This window comes from Hypanus sabinus, chromosome 9 (genome assembly GCF_030144855.1).
Source record: "Hypanus sabinus isolate sHypSab1 chromosome 9, sHypSab1.hap1, whole genome shotgun sequence".
In the NCBI taxonomy this organism is placed as follows: Eukaryota; Metazoa; Chordata; class Chondrichthyes; order Myliobatiformes; family Dasyatidae; genus Hypanus; species Hypanus sabinus.
The window spans coordinates 42,149,332-42,168,948 of record NC_082714.1 but is presented as its reverse complement, the minus strand read 5'-3'; the positions used below and the strand labels follow the sequence as shown (position 1 = coordinate 42,168,948).

At 39.8% G+C, this 19,617-nt stretch overlaps 1 long non-coding RNA gene across 1 annotated transcript in view; it reads right to left on the bottom strand.

The window, feature by feature from the left end:
- The window catches only part of LOC132399307 (uncharacterized), a 72,165-nt gene that overhangs the window by 19,893 nt on the left and 32,655 nt on the right, over window positions 1–19,617 (bottom strand). The window contains exon 3 of the long non-coding RNA XR_009513950.1: window positions 14,379–14,444. This is a non-coding gene — a long non-coding RNA (uncharacterized LOC132399307). The remainder of the gene's footprint in view (window positions 1–14,378; window positions 14,445–19,617) is intronic.

Here is a 19,617-nt window from a genome sequence, read left to right as displayed (position 1 = left end):
TTTCCAAACAATATAAATACAAAACAAATGTGTTAACATGATTGTCAGGCCTTTTCAATGCACTCAATATGTTCCATTGGGTAGATGGAGCTCGTCAGCCTGGGAAGGCAGTCCATCTAAGAGAGAAAAAACTCTGATATCAAACCTCCGCTGCCTTGCGGCCATGGAAAAGGCCCATGGGAAGTAAACCCTGAGGACAGATCTGGAGCTGGAGTCCCTAAGGCAGTCTAACATTGCCTTCAACCTTGTTCTGACAACACCTGTGATGACACTGGTGCCAAGCTGTATCGGCCCTTGACCTTCCCTTGGACAACGTCGGTGTCGTGGAGAGGGGAGACTTGCAGCATGGGCAACTTTGGGTCTTTCATACAACCTTTCCCAGGCCTGCGCCCTGGAGAGGACACTCCAGTAGACTTCCCAGGCGCAGATCCATAGTCTCACAAGACTAATGGACGCTGCCAATAGGTTCCAGAATTGAAAACATAACACCCAAAAATAAAATAAATCATTGGAAATCAGTTTGTATGTTACATAAAAGGTTGGCTATTTGACTAAATTGTACATAAGTTATGAAAATCTTTGTTCTTGTAAAGTGTTTTCCAGATGTTCTTCATAGTTCAGTTTAACTACAAGTTACAGTGACATCTAGTGTTCACAAACTACATGAAATGCTTCCTTTCTACCTTGAGAATTCGAAAAATGGGGAGAACTTAGGTAGTTTGAGACGCTATTTCTTAGGAATAATATAATAGTCTTGGAGAGAGTGCAATCTAGAGCTATCAAAATGACTCAAAATATTACACACACACACACTGAAAATTTAGAAAGTTACAGTTAAAGGATGATTTGAACAGAAGTTTCACAGTATTAAGGTAAAGGTAAAGTTAGATGGAGGGAAAACATTTTTAGGAAAGATTGATTTATGGAATTCTATAAAAAATGTAGATACAAGGAGTTAAGTTACAATTCAGTCATATTCTTAGGAACAGAACAAGCTTCAGGGAATATTCTTGTTCATATGGTATTATTGTGACTATTCCAATCCACACTGGTATTATTGTGACTAGTCCAGTCCACAAAGAGTACTTTTTTGTGGAGCAATAAGCATTGCTTCTTACCAAAAAGACTTTCTAAAAGTGAAACTTAGCTTTAACAGCTGTGGAATCCCAATTCTTTAGAGATGAACTCTTGAATAAATCTTTTTATATATATTTTGTTCTGTTCATTCACTCCCTTTCAAGATTGAGCTTTTCAGCTTCTTAATTTCATTTTTGTGCTTGATTTGACTTGAACTATATTTTCAAATGTATTTGTTTAGGCTAAGTTGCTTATTAACAATTCTTCAATGCGATTGATAAATACAAGGGTATTTGACTTGTTAATAGAGGTCTTAAGTTCTTTTTAAAAACGTGCTCCATGTTTTTGAAGAAGGTTTAGCAGCACTAAAATAACAGTTCCTATTGTCAAGCGCAACAGATGTGCAGCTTAACAGCAAAAGCTAGCTCTATATAAACAGAAAATGTTGAGCTGCTTTTGTGGGGATTTGAGAACAGGCTTCCGCTGATCTTCCATTGAAATTTGAGTGGGAGATCAGAAGGATCCTTCCAAATGTTCTGCAGAACATATTTGAATGTATATTGCTTACTCTAATTTTAATAGCATATCTTCTACTCTAATAACATCAAAAAGATAAGATCACTGACCCATATTTCTATTTGTGCATAAAATTTTCTTTGTGCGAACTGTAATATTTAGTATCTGAGTTTTCTTAAATTGTATTCATTCAACAGATGAATTTCCTTGAATATTATTTAAAACATTTATATAAGCATCAGAAAAATAACAAGAAAAAGTAACAGACTATGGCAATATACAAAAACTGTGGCAAAAAAAAACCATGGTGCCCTGCCAAAGAGCCCTTCTGGTTCCTATTAGGCAAGCAAAATAGCTTTAAGAAATATGAAGCTTGGATTTCTCCATGTTGAGGTTACCTAGAATCTACAGCCTAAGTGTTTTATCATTATTTTTAGAAGTTGATATTTAAAATGGCATTTTATAAAATCCTTTTTGCTGAGGTCATTGTTCAGCAGACCTGAACGAAGCAAGTACCATGCAAGTTCTGAAGTCTGATACGTCAGGAAATATGGGTTAAATGGAAGACATCAACAACTGTTTACCTGCAGGATTCTTGATCATTCTGGGTGAAGTACGTAAAGGAAACACAAGCAGAGTTAAAGAAGAGTTGATGATACACTCTAAGAAATTCTACAACATTACATAGGAGTAATATAAGTTTACACTTGGAAAATAACCATTCAATTTTCAAAGACAGCTTCAATTTGCTTGTAGTTATATTACTTTGTTTAATAAACAAACACAAATACAATTCCAATCATAAATTCAGTAAAACGGAATCATAATGTCCGAACTTAGCATTTTCTAAAATATTATTGAAGCAATCAAAATTATTTCAATCTTAATGCAATTAATCAGCAAAGCAGGACTTCAAAGTGGTAATTATCCGTAACAACCATTTCAGAACTGTTATGCAATTTCATTCAGACTCTCTTCATGTTTTATTCTTTGTTCTTATCTCACACTGTCAGAAATCCAAAACCAAAAGAAATCTCACTTTTATTGGATAAAGACATGAAGTTAGAAATATTGTCCTTTTTATTTCTGAAAATATCATTTAATTTTTTTACTTTGAGATGCACTGCCAATCAAGACAAAATTAGTAGCATCATAAATTGGAGCTAATGTTAACAAAATAATGTCATATTTCCTGTGCTCCGCTCAGGAAATGTTACAGAAAGATACTAGGAACAAAAGGTGAGCAACTAGTAAGTCAGTTCTAGTGATGAAATTGTGTGAGGATATCAGAACAAAACAAACCCTGAGAGTCACAGGCATTTTCATCTGTACCAGATCAAACAGCTTTATCCTCATATTAATCATAGCTGACCTGTTCGAAGGAGATGCAAATGGAAGATGATTAAGAACAAAAGAGAGAGGAGTAAAAACAAGGCTGATGCTGCAGTTTCTGGATATTAAAGAGAATGCTAAATCAGGTAACATCTGTGGAGAGAAGAGAAAAAGAATAACCATGCAGTTCTCACACAACTGCAATGTTTGGTTATCTGAATTATTATATTTAAATTATCAAATATAGAGGAGACCCAATGGCAAACACTAACTTGGAAGAAGTACAACTGAATCACTCTTATTTTGAAGAGGGGTTTGGTACTCTCGGTGGCAGGGTGAGAAGAAAAAAAAAATAGCAAGGGCTGCATTTCTTGAGGTGGGACAGAAAAGGTGCTTTTAGGGAGTGGTTGTTGGATGTGGGAGATTAAACCAGAGAGGCAATGGAGGGAACTGCACATTTGGAATGCTGAAAGCAAAGGCTAGGGAAATGTGTGTCTGGATTGAGTCAATGAAAGTGACATAAATTAGCACCTCATTGGAGGTCAATGATACCTTAAATGCTGAGATGGGGGGCGAGGTCTGAATGTGTAGACTATAGGGAACCAGACTTTTGCTCTCAGTGAGAGAAGTATGAGTACAGAAATGCAGGAGATGTCATGCATGCAGTTGACAGCCCTGGCAACTATCATGAAGGAAAACCATGGTTAAAAGAAAGAGAAGATCTTGGAATTATTGGTGCAGAGTATTATAACAGATATTACAGAGTCAGAAAAACTGAGAGAAGGAGTGTTGTCTTTTACCAGACTAGGGTGCATGGAGATAGAAACATAGAAAACCTACAGCACAATACTGGCCCTTTGGCCTACAAAGCTGTGCCGAACATGTCCTTACCTTAGAAATTACCTTGGGTTACCCATAACCCTCTATTTTTCTAAGCTCCATGTACCTGTCCAGGAGTCTCTTAAAAGACCCTATCGTATCCACCTCCATCACCGTTGCCAGCAGTCCATTCCATGCACTCACCACTCTCTGCATAAAAATCTTACCCCTGACATCTCCGCTGTACCTACTTCCAAGCACCTTAAAACTATGCCCTCTTATGCTAGCCATTTCAGCCCTGGGGAAAAGCCTCTGACTATCCACATGATCAATTCCTCTCATTATCTTATACACCTCTATCAGGTCACCTCTCATCTTCCATCGCTTCAAGGAGAAAAGGCCGAGCTCACTCAACCTATTCTCATAAGTCATGCTCCCCAATCCAGGCAACATCCTTGTAAGTCTCCTCTGCACCCTTTCTTTGGTTTCCACATCCTTCTGTAGTGAGGTGACAGAATTTAGCACAGTACTCCAAGTGGGGTCTGTCCTATATAGCTGCAACATTACCTTGAGGCTCTTAAACTCAATCGTACAATTGATGAAGGCCTTCTTAACCACAGAGTCAACCTGTGCAGCAAACTTGAGATGTAGTCTGCATGGCAAGGGTTAATACCTGGGTGGAAATGTGTAAATAGAAAAGTAAAGGGTCAGAAGTTAAAGGAGTACTCGAATTAAACAATTGTTGAAACTTGCAATATTTGATACCTGAAAACAAGAAAACAAGCTGTTGTTGAACAGTAAAGGATGAAATGGAACAGCAGGACAGGGCAGCTTAGAAATGGAGTGAATCGGTGCTTATGGAGAGAGAAATCAAGATTAAACATGTTCTTATGTAAGGTACTCTTAACGTCCACCCTTCAGGTAAAAGTGGGGTTTATTATTTAAGGAGCTTTGAGGTGAACAGAGAGAATGCATTTCATGACTATACATCAGCCAATGAGTGAAGATAATGTGGATTCAAAGTCTACTTATTGGTGCTTATTGGTGATTTGAGAGTCACAGAGCAGTACAGCACAGAAACAAGCCCTTCAGCCCATCTAGTCCATGCCAAACTATTATTTTGCTAGTCCCATCGACTGACACCTGGACCACAGCCTCCATCCATCAGGAAAGTTGATGATGGATAACTCTTCTTAAATGTTGAAATTGAATACACATTCATCACTTCCACTGGCAATTTGTTCCACACTCTCACTGCCCATTGAGTGAAGAAGTTCCCTTCATGTTCCCTTTAAACATTTCATCTATACCCATGACTTCTGTTCTAGTCTTACCCAACCTTATTGGAGAATGCCTGATTGCATTTACCCAATCCATACTACTCATCATTTTGTATACCTCTTTCAAATCTCCCCTCCTTCTATGCTCCAGGGAATAAAATCCTAACCTATCAACCATTCCATATAACTCAGGTCCTCAAGTCGCAGCAACATCATTGTAAACTTTCTCTATACTCTTTCAATCTTTTATCTTTTCTGTAGGTAGGTAAGAACTGCACAAATACTCCAAATTAGGCTTTGCCAAAGTCTTATACAAATTCAACGTAACATCCCAATTCCTGAATTCAGTACTTTGATTTATGAAGGCCAATGTACCAAAAGCTCTCTTTACAATCATATCTACCCATGACGCCACTTTCAAAAAAGTTATGGATCTATATTTGCAGATCCCTCTGTTTTATTGCATTCTTCAGTGCCTGGCATTCTGTGCAAGTCCTACCTTGGTCTGCCCTTCCAAACTGCAACACTTCACACTTGTCTGAATTAAACTCTGTCATTTTTCAGCCCACACCTCCAGCTGGTGCAGACCCTCTGCAAACTTTGATGGCCTTCCTCACTGCCCTACACACTTCCAATCTTGACGTCATCCGCAAATTTGCTGATCCAATTTACACATTATCATCCATATCATTGACATAGATGAAAAATTACAACGAACCCAGTACTGGTACCTGTGGCACACCACTAGTTAGAGGCAATCATCTACTACCACTCTCTGGCTTCTCTCATGAAGCCAACATTGAATTCAATTTACTACCTCATCCTGATTGCCAAGTAATTGAACCTTCTTAACCAATCTCCCATGTGGAACCCTATCAAAGGCCTTGCTAAACTGCCTTTCTACCATCAACTTTCCTGGTTACCTCTCCAAAAGTCTGGTTAGACTCAACCTACCATGCAGAAAGCTGTTAGATAAAGCAAAGAAAGCCATGTTCAACTATCCTTAATCAGACCCTATCTATCCAATTACTTGCCTATCCTCATGGCTTCTTCTATTGAATTGACTTACATCCTTCACATACAAGAGTAAAAATCTTTATGTTACTTTTCCATCTAAATGTGCAATGTTTTAGTCCTCCTGATTTCCATCTTAAATGTTCCCCTGCATTTCTTGTACTCAAGTACATCATTTCTTCCTTGCTACCTATACCTGCTACGCACCTCCTTCCTTTTCTTAACCAGAGCCCTAATATCTCTCAGAAAACAAAGTTCCATAAACCTACTAGCCTCGTCTTTTATTCTGATGTGAACATACAAACTCTGTACTCTCAAAATTTGTATTTAAAAGCACAAATTCATTCAATGAACCACAGAACACATTTCAGAAGTTTTAAAACTGATTCTTCCAGCATCGGCAGATTTTCTCTTGCTTGTTGTCTCTTGTTTCTATCTCTTCCTTTTTACTTCAAAGACTTTGTTCTTACTATCTGTCTACAGCTGATATGGAAGTAAAGATGCATGTGAGAGTGAATCATTAGCACATGGCCAAATAAGCAAAAGTAGAATCAGTGCTTATCCTTTTGAATTTAACTCACATTGAGAGCAGAAAATCCAGTATTTACATGCCCTTTAAAGCATATTTAGTGTCATTTGCTACTTCATTTGTTTTTATCTTTTTATTATTTTTAGAGCAAAGTGGAAGGCACCCAAGGCCAAAAGTTTTCATTTGTGCTTTTAAAAAGTGATTTTGTTCCCTATATGAATGGATTTTAAATAATGGCATTTTATTAATATTGAATCAACCACAGTTAATCTGGGTTTTAAGAGGAGTTTGTGACATCAAGATTTGTCCCATGCATATTACATCTGTTTCATGAAATCAGCCCCTAAATATTTGCTATCAGATGTTGTGGACATCAGTCAATTCCATTCATCTCACAAATAGATTACACCTAACAAACACCGGATATCTTCAATCATCACTGTAATTTTCAGACACTATGTTCAATTAGAGACAACGATAGCCATTGTCTAATGTCTATCAGTAAGTCTTCAATAATTTATAAAACATAATATGATCTGACTGGGGTCAGATGCTAAACCTTTGAAATACAAGCTTCCTGAATATATTGCCACTGCTGTAATAATATTTTTATGATATCTTTATGAAAAGTGAATGTATTTAAAGCTATAGAAATAGGCAAAGGGACTGTACTTTTTTGCACAAATTCAAGAAATTAAACATCAAACTGGAATTAACAAACACCTTTATTTTTCAAAAAATTATTTTTTTTATCATGTGCTCAATATGTTAGTTGAAGGCTTGTTGGAATACAATGTAATGTTTAATCAAAGTGATCATTGCTCATGTTCAAGTATCATGAGATAAATATCGATGGGTTAATCAGATATGCTGTTATACTACAGTCAAATCACATCTGCCTCTATTCCAAAGGTCAAACACATTCTGTTGGGCAACACACACAAAATGCTGGAGGAACTCAGCAGGCACATCTATGGAACAAAGTACATTCGACGTAAGGACTGGAGTAAAAAAGCTGAGTAGATTTGAAAGGTGGGGGAATGGAGAGAGACAGAGAGAGAGAAACAGGTTACAGGTAAAACTTGGAGGGGGAGGGATGAAGAAAGAACTAGGAAGTTGATTGGTGAAAGAGACAGAAGGGTATAGAAGAAAAAAAAGGGGTGAGGAGCACCAGAGGGAGGCGATGCATGGGCAAGGAGATAACATGAGAGAGGGGCAAGGGGATGGGAAATGGTGAAGAGGGGGAGTGGGGGTGATAAGTTACTGGAAGTTTGAGAAATTGATGTTCATGTCTTCAGGTTGGAGACTACCCAAATGGAATATAAGGTTTTGTTCCTCCATCCAAGTGTGGCCTCATCCTCACAGTGGAGGAAGCCATGGATGAACATATTGGAATGGGAAGTGGAATTAAAATGGGTAGCCACTGGGAGATCCCACTTGTTCTGGCAGATGGAGCATAGATGCTCGACGAAGCAGTCTCCCAATCGAAGTCAGGTGTCGCCGATATACAAGAGACCACACCAGCAGTACCGGACAACAGTATATGACTCCAACAGACGGACAGGTGAAATGTCACCTCACCTGGAAGGACTGTTTGGGGCCCTGAATGGCAGAGAGGGAGGAGGTGTAGAGGCAGGTGTAGCACGCGTTCCACTTGCAAGGATAAGTGGCAGGAGGGAGATCAGTGGGGAGGGATGAGTGGACAAGGAGCATAGGGAGCGATCCCTGCTGAAAGCAGAAAGTGGGGTGGGGGGAGGGAAAGGCGTGCGTGTTGCTGGGATTCTAATGTTTGTATTGTTTCTTTTAAAAGAATTGCCACTACCGTATTGGTTTTGTATATTTTGTTTTATTGTCATACTGCACACGTAACAAGGGTGTGGTCTGAAATTATACTGAAATTGTAACAGCAGGGACCGTTTTTTTTTAATTCATCATTTTTATTTTGATACCCTCTTTCTGTATTAAAGCATCTAAAACAGACAGAGGAATTAAAGACTCAAACAAAATTTGTTGTCCTACGTATGTAATTTTCCCCAGGTTACAAAATTTGGTACCAGGAGTGGGGTAATTCCAAGCCAGTTTAGAGGGTTTTTGATTTTTATATGAAGTACACTAGTGGTGAAGAACAGGACAGCCAATCCCATGAGACAGAAAAAAGAGCCTGTTATCACACGGAGACTGCTGTAGGGCCCTGAAACTGGCTGGGACATCGGGACTGACGCCAAGACGTAGAACTGCGATGGTGATCCAGAGCAACTACAGCTGTGAAATTATCATGTTTTCTGCAAGAGACTTCAATGACCCTTTTCCCAGGTTTGTTGCAGAGAAACATAGAAAACCTACAGCACAACGCAGGCCCTTTGGCCCCACAATGCTGTGCCAAACATGTCCTTATCTTAGAAATTACCTAGGGTTACCCATAGCCCTCTATTTTGCTAAGATCCATGTAGCTATCCAGGGGTCTCTTAAAAGACCCTATCGTATCCGCCTCCACCACCATCACTGGCAGCCCATTCCACACACTCACCACTCTCTGTGTAAAAAAACTTAACCCCCAACATCTCCTCTGTACCTGCTTCCAAGCACCTTAAAACTGTGCCCTCTCACGCTAGCTATTTCAGCCCTGGTAAAAAGCCTCTGACTATCCACACAATCAAAACCTCTTATCATCTTGTACACCTCTATCAGGTCACCTCTCATCCTCTGTCGCTCCAAGGAGTAAAGGCCAAGTTCACTCAACCTATTCTCATAAGGCATGCTCCCCAATCCAGGCAACATCCTTGTAAATCTCCTTTGCATCCTTTCTATGGTTTCCACATACTTCCTGTAGTGAGGTGACCAGAACTGAGCACAATACTCCAAGTGGGGCCTGACCAGGGTCCTATATAGCTGCAACATTACCTCTCAGCTCTTGAACTCAGTCCCACGGTTCATGAAGGCCAATGCACTGTATGCCTTCTTAATCACAGAGTCAAGCTGCGCAGCAGCTTTGAGTGTCCTATGGACTTGGACCCCAAGATCCCTCTGATCCTCCACACTGCTAAGAATCTTACCATTAATACTATATTCTGCCATCATACTTGACCTACCAAAATGAACCACTCACACTTATCTGGGTTGAACTCCATCTGCCACTTCTCAGCCCAGTTTTGCATCCTATCAATATCCCACTATAACCCCTGACAGCAATTCACACTATCCACAACACCTCCAACCTTTGTGTCATCAGCAAATTTACTAACCCATCTCTCCACTTCCTCATCCAGGTCATTTATAAAAATCATGAAGAGAAAGGGTCCTAGAACAGATCCCTGAGGCACACCACTGGTCACTGACCTCCATGAAGAATATGACCAGTCTACAACCACTCTTTGCCTTCTGTGGGCAAGCCAGTTCTGAACCCACAAAACAATGTTCCCTTGGATCCCATGCCTCCTTTCTTTCTCAATAAGACTTGCATGGGGTTTAAAGACTTGAGTTTTCAAAATGTTACACTCAGAGAATGAGCAAAGTGAACCTGATTTGAATGAACAAATTAGAGAGTTGTGTAGTAGGCATGAGGAAGCCATGGTAATTCTAGATAAGTTAAGCAAAAGTTCCTATGTATACATTCCAAGGGAAAGACACATTGCTTCATGTACAGAGGATGTTGAAAAATGGGAGGTCTGATGATGACTTTATTGAAGATGTCAAAAGGGTGCTTCATGCTAGAAATTAATCTGAGCAGGATCAGTATGATTTTGTTATGTCTCTACTCAGGGGTGTGACTCTAGAAGAAGCACCTATGCACAGTAATGCTGTGGAAGACCAGGCTGATGACTTGTTCACCAATCTCAGGGAAGCTTTTCAGTGATAACCATAGCACACCACAGCCGTTGTACAGCTTCTATAGTCGCAAACAGTGAGGATGGAGACATAAAGTTTTCATATGCTCTCGCCCAAGCTCTTAACTTGCTACTGAAGCATTCCCCTGATCTGTGGCCAATAAGAGGGTGATGCTCAGAGATCAATTTATAGAGGTCATCAGAGATCCTTCCCTTAGAAGGAAATTCCAGATTCATGCTAAACAACCCCAAGTCCTCAATGATAGAAGTCCTAGAGGAGGCTTGTCTGCGGTTTTTAGATGAGTCCTCAGGAAATGCAAAGCCTGTAAAGTCCAAATGTAGCAGTAGCCAGGCACAGTGCCCAAACTTCAAAGCTCAGGAATCAGTCTATTACTCTAGACAATGTCCTTAAAGCAGTCGCAGAGCAGGGCAAAGCCAGTAGGAAGTTGATTCAAGCAGTGAAGGACCTTGCTGTACAGAGAGGTGTTGCACATGCTATTAGCAGTGGACCTAAATTACAGCGTAGGTTCAAGGAGGATGGGCAACCAATATGATTCATGTGTCAGGTGGGAGGGTGTGTGGCCAAGAATTGCCCACAGAAGCAAAATGCAAGGGATGTAGAGCCTGAATCCTTCAGTCCCCAGGTTGTTGTGAATTGGGCAATTCGGAGGAACCACAGACTCAGATAATGTACAGCCACCATGTGACCAGGTGCTGCAATGTGCCATGGGACATGTCCTGTCATTGAGATTAAGATATCAGGAGCGGCTGTCTGTTGTCTGTTAGACACAGGTAGTCAAGTGAGCACCATGGCTGAGCAGTTCTTTCGAGAACACTTGAATGGAGAGGATGAGGATATGTTGTCCATTGTTGGTTGGCTTAGGTTAACAGCTGCTAACGGTCTTGATATTCCTTATCTGGGATCTAGCGCTAGAGATTGAAGCGATGGGCATGGAGATACCTAATTGTGGCTTTCTAGTGGTTAGAGATCCTGTTAGCACTGAGCAACCCATCCTGTGCATTGTAGGCACGAACACTGGCTTATGATGTAGACAACTTATCTACGCTGAATTTGACATGACCCTAGAAGGAAAATTGGATTCTGATCGGAGAGATGTTTTCCAGAAAATGCAGATGCACACTACCAAAAGGAAAGCTGTAGTCTGAATATCAGGATAAACATACCGAGCACATACCTACTGAATCTGTAGTCACCATTGTGGTCTGGAAGGCCACTGAAGATGCTGGGACTGACCATAAAATGTTACCTGAGCCACTTAACACCCTCTACTGGGTGGTCTTGTAGCTATTCCCATGCTTGTTGACTCACGTAGTCATACAGTACCAGTACAGGTTTTAAACCTTTCAATAAAGGATATATGGCTCTCACCGAGGATCTGGTTGAGAATGCATAGATAGATAGTGATCAACAATGCACTGTAATATTTCAGTGGATTTCAGCTGGCATTGAAACACGGTGCAACCCCAAGTTAAAGTCAATTCTAGGTAAACTCAACACTGGGGGTAGTGAAGAACAACAAGCTCAGCTAAGAGTGTTACTGGCTAAGTACCTGGATATCTTTGCAGTTGAAAATGAAGACCTTGGGTACACTGACAAGGTCAAGCATGAAATTCATTTAATTGATGACGAGCCTGTTTCACAGCCATTCTGTCGCATTCCACCCAATCAGTACAGTGAAGTGGAAGAGCACATCTCAAAGTTGTTGAAGAAGGGTGTGATTCAGGAGAGCATAGTGCATATGCCTCACCTGTAGTGTTGGTACGGAAGGCTGATGATAGCATAAAACTGGGTGTAGGTTATCAAAGACTGAATCGTAAGATTAAAAAGGATGCGTTCCCGCTCCTGTGTATTGATGAGAGTTTTGATGCTCTGCAGGGAGAGCAGTTTTTCTCAACAATAGACTTCACAAGTGGGGCAGAGGCACGTGACAAGCATAAGACTGCTTTTTTGACCCCGTTTGGTCTATATGAATATCTTCACATTCAGTTTGGAGTCTGCAATGGGCTGGCAACTTCTTAAGACCTCATGCAGGCAACCATGAATGATTTAGTCTTCCAAGTTATGCTTGTGTATCTGGATGATATTCTGGTATGTTCACAGACTTTCCGGGAACACTTGGAGAGGCTTGACTCTGTGTTTCAGCACCTGAAGGAGACTGATCTGAAGGTGAAATTGGAAAAGCATCACTTTCTGCAGTCAGAGATTAAGTTCTTAGGGCACCAGATATCAGCAAAGGGGATAGGCATAGATCCTGAGAAAGTCTCGGCTGTTCAGCAATGGTCAGTAGATCTATAGTCAAAGACTTAAGATCATTTCTTGGCTTTTGTAGTTATTATAGACAGTTCATTCAGGGATTCTCAAAGATTGCAGGTCTGCTGCATGATGCAGTGAATTTGTATCTTAGTGCAGGGAGTCCTAGTAAAACAAACTAGCTGTTAAAACGGTCTCAGACGGAAGAATATCAAACTGCCTTTGACTTTCTCAAAGAGAAACTGACCACTTCACCTATCCTTGGCTTTGCTAATTTCAAACAGCTTATCATAGTGGAGACTGATGCAAGCATTCATGGACTAGGAGCTGTTTTATACCAGCAACAGGGAGAGGTAAAAAGGGTTATTGCATATGGAAGCCGATGATTGAGAAATGCTGAAAAGATTGATAGGAATTATAGCAGCATGAAATTAGAGCTGCTTGCACTTAACTGGGCTATAGTAGAGAAGTTTCATGGTTACTTATTGAGCTCTAAATTCACCATAATTACTGACAATAATCCATTACCCCACTTGAAAGCTGCCAAGTTGGGACCAATTGAACAGAGATGGATCTCATGGCTGTCAGTGTTTGATCTTGATGTTCAGTATTGTCCAGGTCAGAGCAATACCATGGCTGATGTTCTCTCTAGGCAGCCATTTGCAGGGGAGCCTGAGACTATCTCAGAGAATGCTCAGTTTGACGGGTCTGTGGCAATCTATAGTCTGATCAATCACAGCACTTGACCCAGCACTGGTTACAGGTGGTCTTAAAAGCTATAAGGTTAAGCAAATTGAAGCTCTTGAAGCTGGTACTAGTGATGTAAGTGATCTGATGCAAGGAAACACCCCAGCCTTCCCGGGTTATTCTGCTGGGAAGTTGCACATTTTTCAGTAGCAAGATCCTGTGTTGAGTGTCTTCAGAAACTTGAGACAGAAAAAGAAAGCCAAATGGCAAGGAATGTAGAGCCCTGCTTAAACTGGTTTTGTCTCTGTTAAAGCATTGGGACAGTATCGGGGTTACTGTATTGTGTAGTTGAGGATGAGAAGCACAGGGAGTTTTATCAGCTTCTGTTACCTACCAGAGTGAGGAGTAAAATGTTAGAGTATGTACATGGTTCTATGGGCCATCAAGGCAAATAGAGTGTACACTTGTGGAGCAGCAAATGTTTTTGGGTGGACATGTACGACGATGTGGCACAGTGGATCAAAAGTTGTCCACATTGTATGTTAACTAAAATACCACACCCTAAGATCCGTCCCCCCAAGACTATTTCTTGCTTCCTGACCGCTCGAAGTTGTTGCTGTAGTTTTCACTGTGCTTGAGCTGGCAGCTGATGGGCGTGAGAATGTCTCAGTAGTCACAGAAGTTTTTACAAAATTCACCCAAACATTCCCAACTCAGGATCAAAAGGTGGATACCACAGCAAAGGTGCTCTTGAGGGAATGGTTTGTGAAGTACAGTGTTTCTGAGAGGTTGCATTCTGACCAGGGCTGTAACTTCGAAAGCTGAACTTCGCAAACTGCACGGGGTAAAGAAAAGTCATACTACACACCATCATCCAGCTGGCAACACTCAATGTGAGCGTTTCAACAGGACAATGTGTGATTAGTTACATACATCACCTCCGGAAAAGGAACGCAGGTGGCCAGAGCATCTACCCAAGTTAGTGTATGTGTATAATGTGACACCTCATGCAACCACTGGATATTTACCTTATAACCGACTGTTCAGTGTTGATTCCCACTTGCTAGTTGATGCTTTGCTGGGGTGAGAACAGTCTGTGGACAGGAAATATGACAGGTTAGCCAAACAGCAGAAACGACTGAGTGATGCTCATGCCAGAGCAAAAGAATACTCTGAACAGAAGGCTGCAGAACACATTGCCTCACAGGAGGATAAAATGCATTGTCCTAAGAGTGACATAAATGCACTGGTTTACGTCAGGAACAGACCATTAGATCATATTAAGATCCAGGGCGCTTGGAAATCAACTGGATGGTAGAAGCGCTAGACAGCACATACGCTGTGGAACCTTTGGAGGGAGGGCCTATCAAGAGGGAAACAGGGTAAACATCAGGCCCTGTGAGAACATTCCTACCTCAGTTCCTCAAAGGAGTTTGCAAACTCCTTAATTCAGGATAGCCCTTCCCTGGGACATGAATCAGATTCTGAGGATTCAGAGAATGGTGTGATATTGGGAGAAGGTGTGTCAGAACAGGGTGTATTCTAATCTCAACCCTAGCCTTGACAGCAAAATTTCTGGAACAGAGACTAAAGCACCTGTGACAGCTGATACAGGGTCAGATGTTGGTACTATTCCAGTTGTAGCACCCCGCAGGAGTAAAAGAGTAAATGCTGGACAGCACTCTAACCCACATGACAAACCAAGGTCAGTCCTCGATGTGGCCTCTGTAAGTTCTGCAGCAATGTCACAGATGCTGGCTAAGTTCAGTTCTATTCAGAGAAGCAGTTAAAGAGGTTAAAAGTACCTTTGCAGTGAGCAAGTAATTGAGGACATTTATCTGTATGCAGGGGAGAATGTAACCAGGTGACTGTTTAATATCTTTTTTTATTGTTAAAGTGCACTTATGTATTCACCTTAGTAATGCTAAAATAGCTATGTGTTGTTTTAGAAGAAAACGGTTACATTATTTTGCATATGTGGAGTAGAATGAAGAGTTGCCATGTTCTACAGAGAATGACATTTGAATGCTTTTCCCAGGTTTGGTGAGGAAGGGTGAATAATATTTGATAATATCCATGCAAATTTGTTTATACTTGTTTGTAAATCTAGAATATTGGTAATTTGACATGTTTGACATGTGGATACTTTAGATTTTTGCAAGTAAAATTTATCAGCCCTGGATTGTGTTTTTGGATGACATCCCTTATCAGCCGACTGGGTTAATCTTTTTAGTAATTCAGCTACAAGGCAATATATTGTTGCCTTGTAACTATAATATATTAACAAGGTAATATATAAAGTTCTTCTAAAAGTTTATTTTTGTCTTTCTTTATTGTTTCACGACCGAATGTGAATGTAATAGAGTAATGTGAATGTGTTGATCTCTGTTCACATAGCGTGAGCAAAGAGAACTCCTGTCAGGGTCTAGCATATATGCATTTGGAGTGTAAGCACTTGTGTGCCAATGTGAATTAATCTCTTAGTTAAGATGAGATGTATTTATTCATATTTTTGATATTGTGTATAAGGTACAGGGTTGGTGGGATTCTAATGTTTGTATTGTTTTAAGAATTACCATTACCACATTGGTTTTGTATATTTTGTTTTAGTTATTTTCATACTGCATACGTAACAAGGGTGTGGTTCAAAATTAAGCTGAGGTTGTTATAGAAGGAACTGTGTTTTTTAAAATTCATTTTGTCGTTTTTATTTCAATACTGTCTTTCTGCATTAAAACATCTAAAACAGATAAAGGAATTGAAGACCTGAAAAAGTATTTGTTGTCCTGCATGTTTAATGTTCACCAGGCTACAAAATATGAAACTTAAAAGGGAATCTTCCTGTGAATAATTTCAATTGCTGACAAAATAAATGAACTGAGAAAGCAAATAAATATGTGAGTTTGATTTGATAGCAATTATTATTAATTAGCCTGAGACATGGCTGCACAGTGGCATCAATAAAGCCCAAAGTATTTAAGGGTACATGACATTTAGGAAAAACAGGAAGCAAGAAAAGGTAAATGATTGACTCTAATGATCTAGGCACAATTTAGGAATTGAGAATGCGTTAGTTATTTGCATAGATATAATAAATAGTGAAAGGAAGAAGTCATTCATAATAGTGATATACACTTGGTGGCCACATTAGTTATATGCAATAATGAGCTAATACCTAATAATCGTCTAATTACATGGTAGCAACTCAATGCATAAAAGCATTCAGGTATGGTCAAGAGATTCAATTGTTTTCCAGAACAAACATGATCCAAGTGACTTTGACCGTGGAATGATTGTTGGTGCCAGACAGAGTGGTTTAAGTAACTCAGCAACTTATCTTCTAGAATTTTCAGCACAACATTCTAGAGTTAGACCAGAAGACCAAAAGAGATAGGAGCAGAATTAGGTCATTTGGTCCTTCGAGCCTGCTCCACCATTCAATAAGATCATGGCTGATCTGACCATGGACATCTCCACCTACCTGCCTCTTCCCCATAACCCTTAATTCCCCTACTGTGCAAAAATCTATCCAATGTTGTCTTAAAAGTACTTACTGAGGTTGCCTCCACTACTTTATTGGGCAGAGAATTCCACAGATTCACCACCCTCTGGGTAAAGCAGCTCCTCCTCATCCCTGTCCTAAATCAACTCCCCCAAATCTTGAGGCTATGTCCCCTAGTTCCAGTGTCACCTACCAGTGGAAACAACTTTCCTGCCTCTATCTTATATATTCCTTTCATAATTTTACATGTTTCTATAAGATCTCCTCTCAGCCTTCTGAATTCCAGCGAGTACAGTCCCAAGCGACTCAATCAGTCCTCATAGTCTAAACCCCTCATCTCTGGAATCAACCTGGTGAATTTCCTCTGTGCCGCCTCCAAAGCCAGAATATCCTTCCTCAAGTATGGAGACCAGAACTGCACACAGTACTCCAGGTGCGGCCTCAACAGTTCCCTGTACAGTTACAGCAGAGCCTCCTTGCCCTTAAATGCAATTCCTCTAGCAATGAAGACTAGCATTCCATATGCCTTCTTGACAGCCTGCTGCACCTGCAAACCAGCCTTTTGTAATTCACACACAAGCACTCCCAAGTCCCTCTGCACAGCAGCATGCTGCAGTCTTACCACTTAAATAATAATCAGCTCTTTCATTTTTCCTTCCGAAGTGGATGACCTCGCATTTACCAACATTGTACTCCATCTGCCGGACAATTACCCACTCACTTAACCCACTTATATCTTTCTGCAGACTCTCCATATCTTCTGCACAATTTGCATTTCCATTCAATTTAGCATAATCAGCAAACTTAGATACTCTATACTCAGACCCCTCTTCCAGATCGTTAATATATAGTGAACAGTTGCGAGCCCAACACCAACCCCTGTGGCACACCATTGATTGCCAACCAAAGTAACACTCATGTATCCTAACTCTCTGCTTTCTATTAGTTAACTAATTCTCTGTCCATGTTAATACATCGCCCCAACTCTTTGCATCCTTATTTTATGGATAAGTCTTTTATGTGGCACCTTATTGAACACCTTCCGGAAATCCAAGTAAATAATGTCCATTTGTTCCCCTCTATCCACTGCGCTCATTGTATCCTGAAAGAACATTTATTTACACACACACACCACCTGGGGGAGTATCCAGAAGCAATTTGGTGAACTTGGTAAAACATGGCACTTGGAGTTAAAATTCTCATCAAAGTTTATTTTTATAAATAGTGTGGTACTTGATTAAATTTCAAGCTGCTGAATTCAACTTCAGCTTTCTAACACCAGTCTAGTTGAGATCACTAAACTCAATACAGGCCGTGGATTAAAGCCAATATTCTAAATAGCAGGATTAATTTATTCACCCCGCTGCATATAGATTTACTCTGTCATCTGAATTTTAAAACATAAAAGACTATTCAATTAGTTCTATGTTACAAGCTTATTTTGTATTCTTATAAGTTATTAATATTCCTTACTTGCATGAATAAAGAATCTATAGGCACATGTTATTCATTTATTACATTACTTGGCATAATCTTCAACTACCTTGTTTCAGAAAGATTGATTTTTCAGAAAACCAGTTTGTTTGTGAGTACAGCAAATTACATTATTATGCTACACCATAGTAAGTGGATTGAAGTAAGTTATCCCTTGCAATCTCGAAACTTTAACTGCAGCTTGAATGTTTTTATAGCATTGGAAGCAGCTGAAAAAAAACTACTAGATTGCACAGATCATTACTGCAACATGCAAAGTAATGTTGATTAAAGCATCTGTCTGCAAAATGCACGCTAGGCTTAGCACTAAGAATCCTTAAAATATTTAAATTTGAAGCAGCTTGCAATTTGAATTAGCCTTTTACATAAATGTAATTTTCAACATGAAAAGAGGTACATGTTCAATGCACATTAGCTTTCTTTTTAAATAACCAAAAGTACAGACAATGTCTGTTTACAGGATGCAGAAAATAAATCACAAATTTTGAAGTTGCATTATTGCTGTGATTATACTCAGTACAATCCACAAACCAACAATCTGCTCTTAATGACTAGAAACATGGAAAAATAAAAAATAGGACCAGGAGCAGACAATTTCTTCCTTCAGACCTGGTTCATCATTCTACATGATCATCGACTTCAGTCCCCTTATTTCATTTTCTCCTAATATCCCTTGATCTTTTGACAGTAAGCAATATATCTACCTTATCCCTGAAGTTGTGCATGGTTACAAAAGAGGCATGTCGGAGCTTCTGCAATGGTAATCTGATATTATACCATTCAGACCTGAAATTATTTTGATGTAAATCAATGGTTTTAATGTAACTATGTTTTAAAAGAGAGCAGTAAATTTCAGACTAAATAACTTCTAACATAATTTATGGTAACAACGCTCTGAGAAGCATGATCATTGATTTATTCTTTTCCTTAATTTGAATTAATGAGATCAAATTACTGTTAAGAATTAACCAAAAGTGAGAAAAGATGATTAAGCTTCCAGTAACTTTACCTCTAATGGGTATTCTATATTTGCCCCTCAAAGTCCAATCCTATGTCCCCATCGTGAAAAGTAAAACAGGTAAGGCCGGCCAGCAGGGCTCTGGTGAAGCTGCAGAAGTCAATTTCCTGTACAATGGATTACAGAAACATTGATCAACTCCAACCATCAACTTTGGGCGGTGGAGATGAGATGTCATCATTGGCCTGATCTCAACTGGGAGCTTAGGGCCCAAGAAGCTGCATTTAATATTTGATTAGAAATTTCATAATGT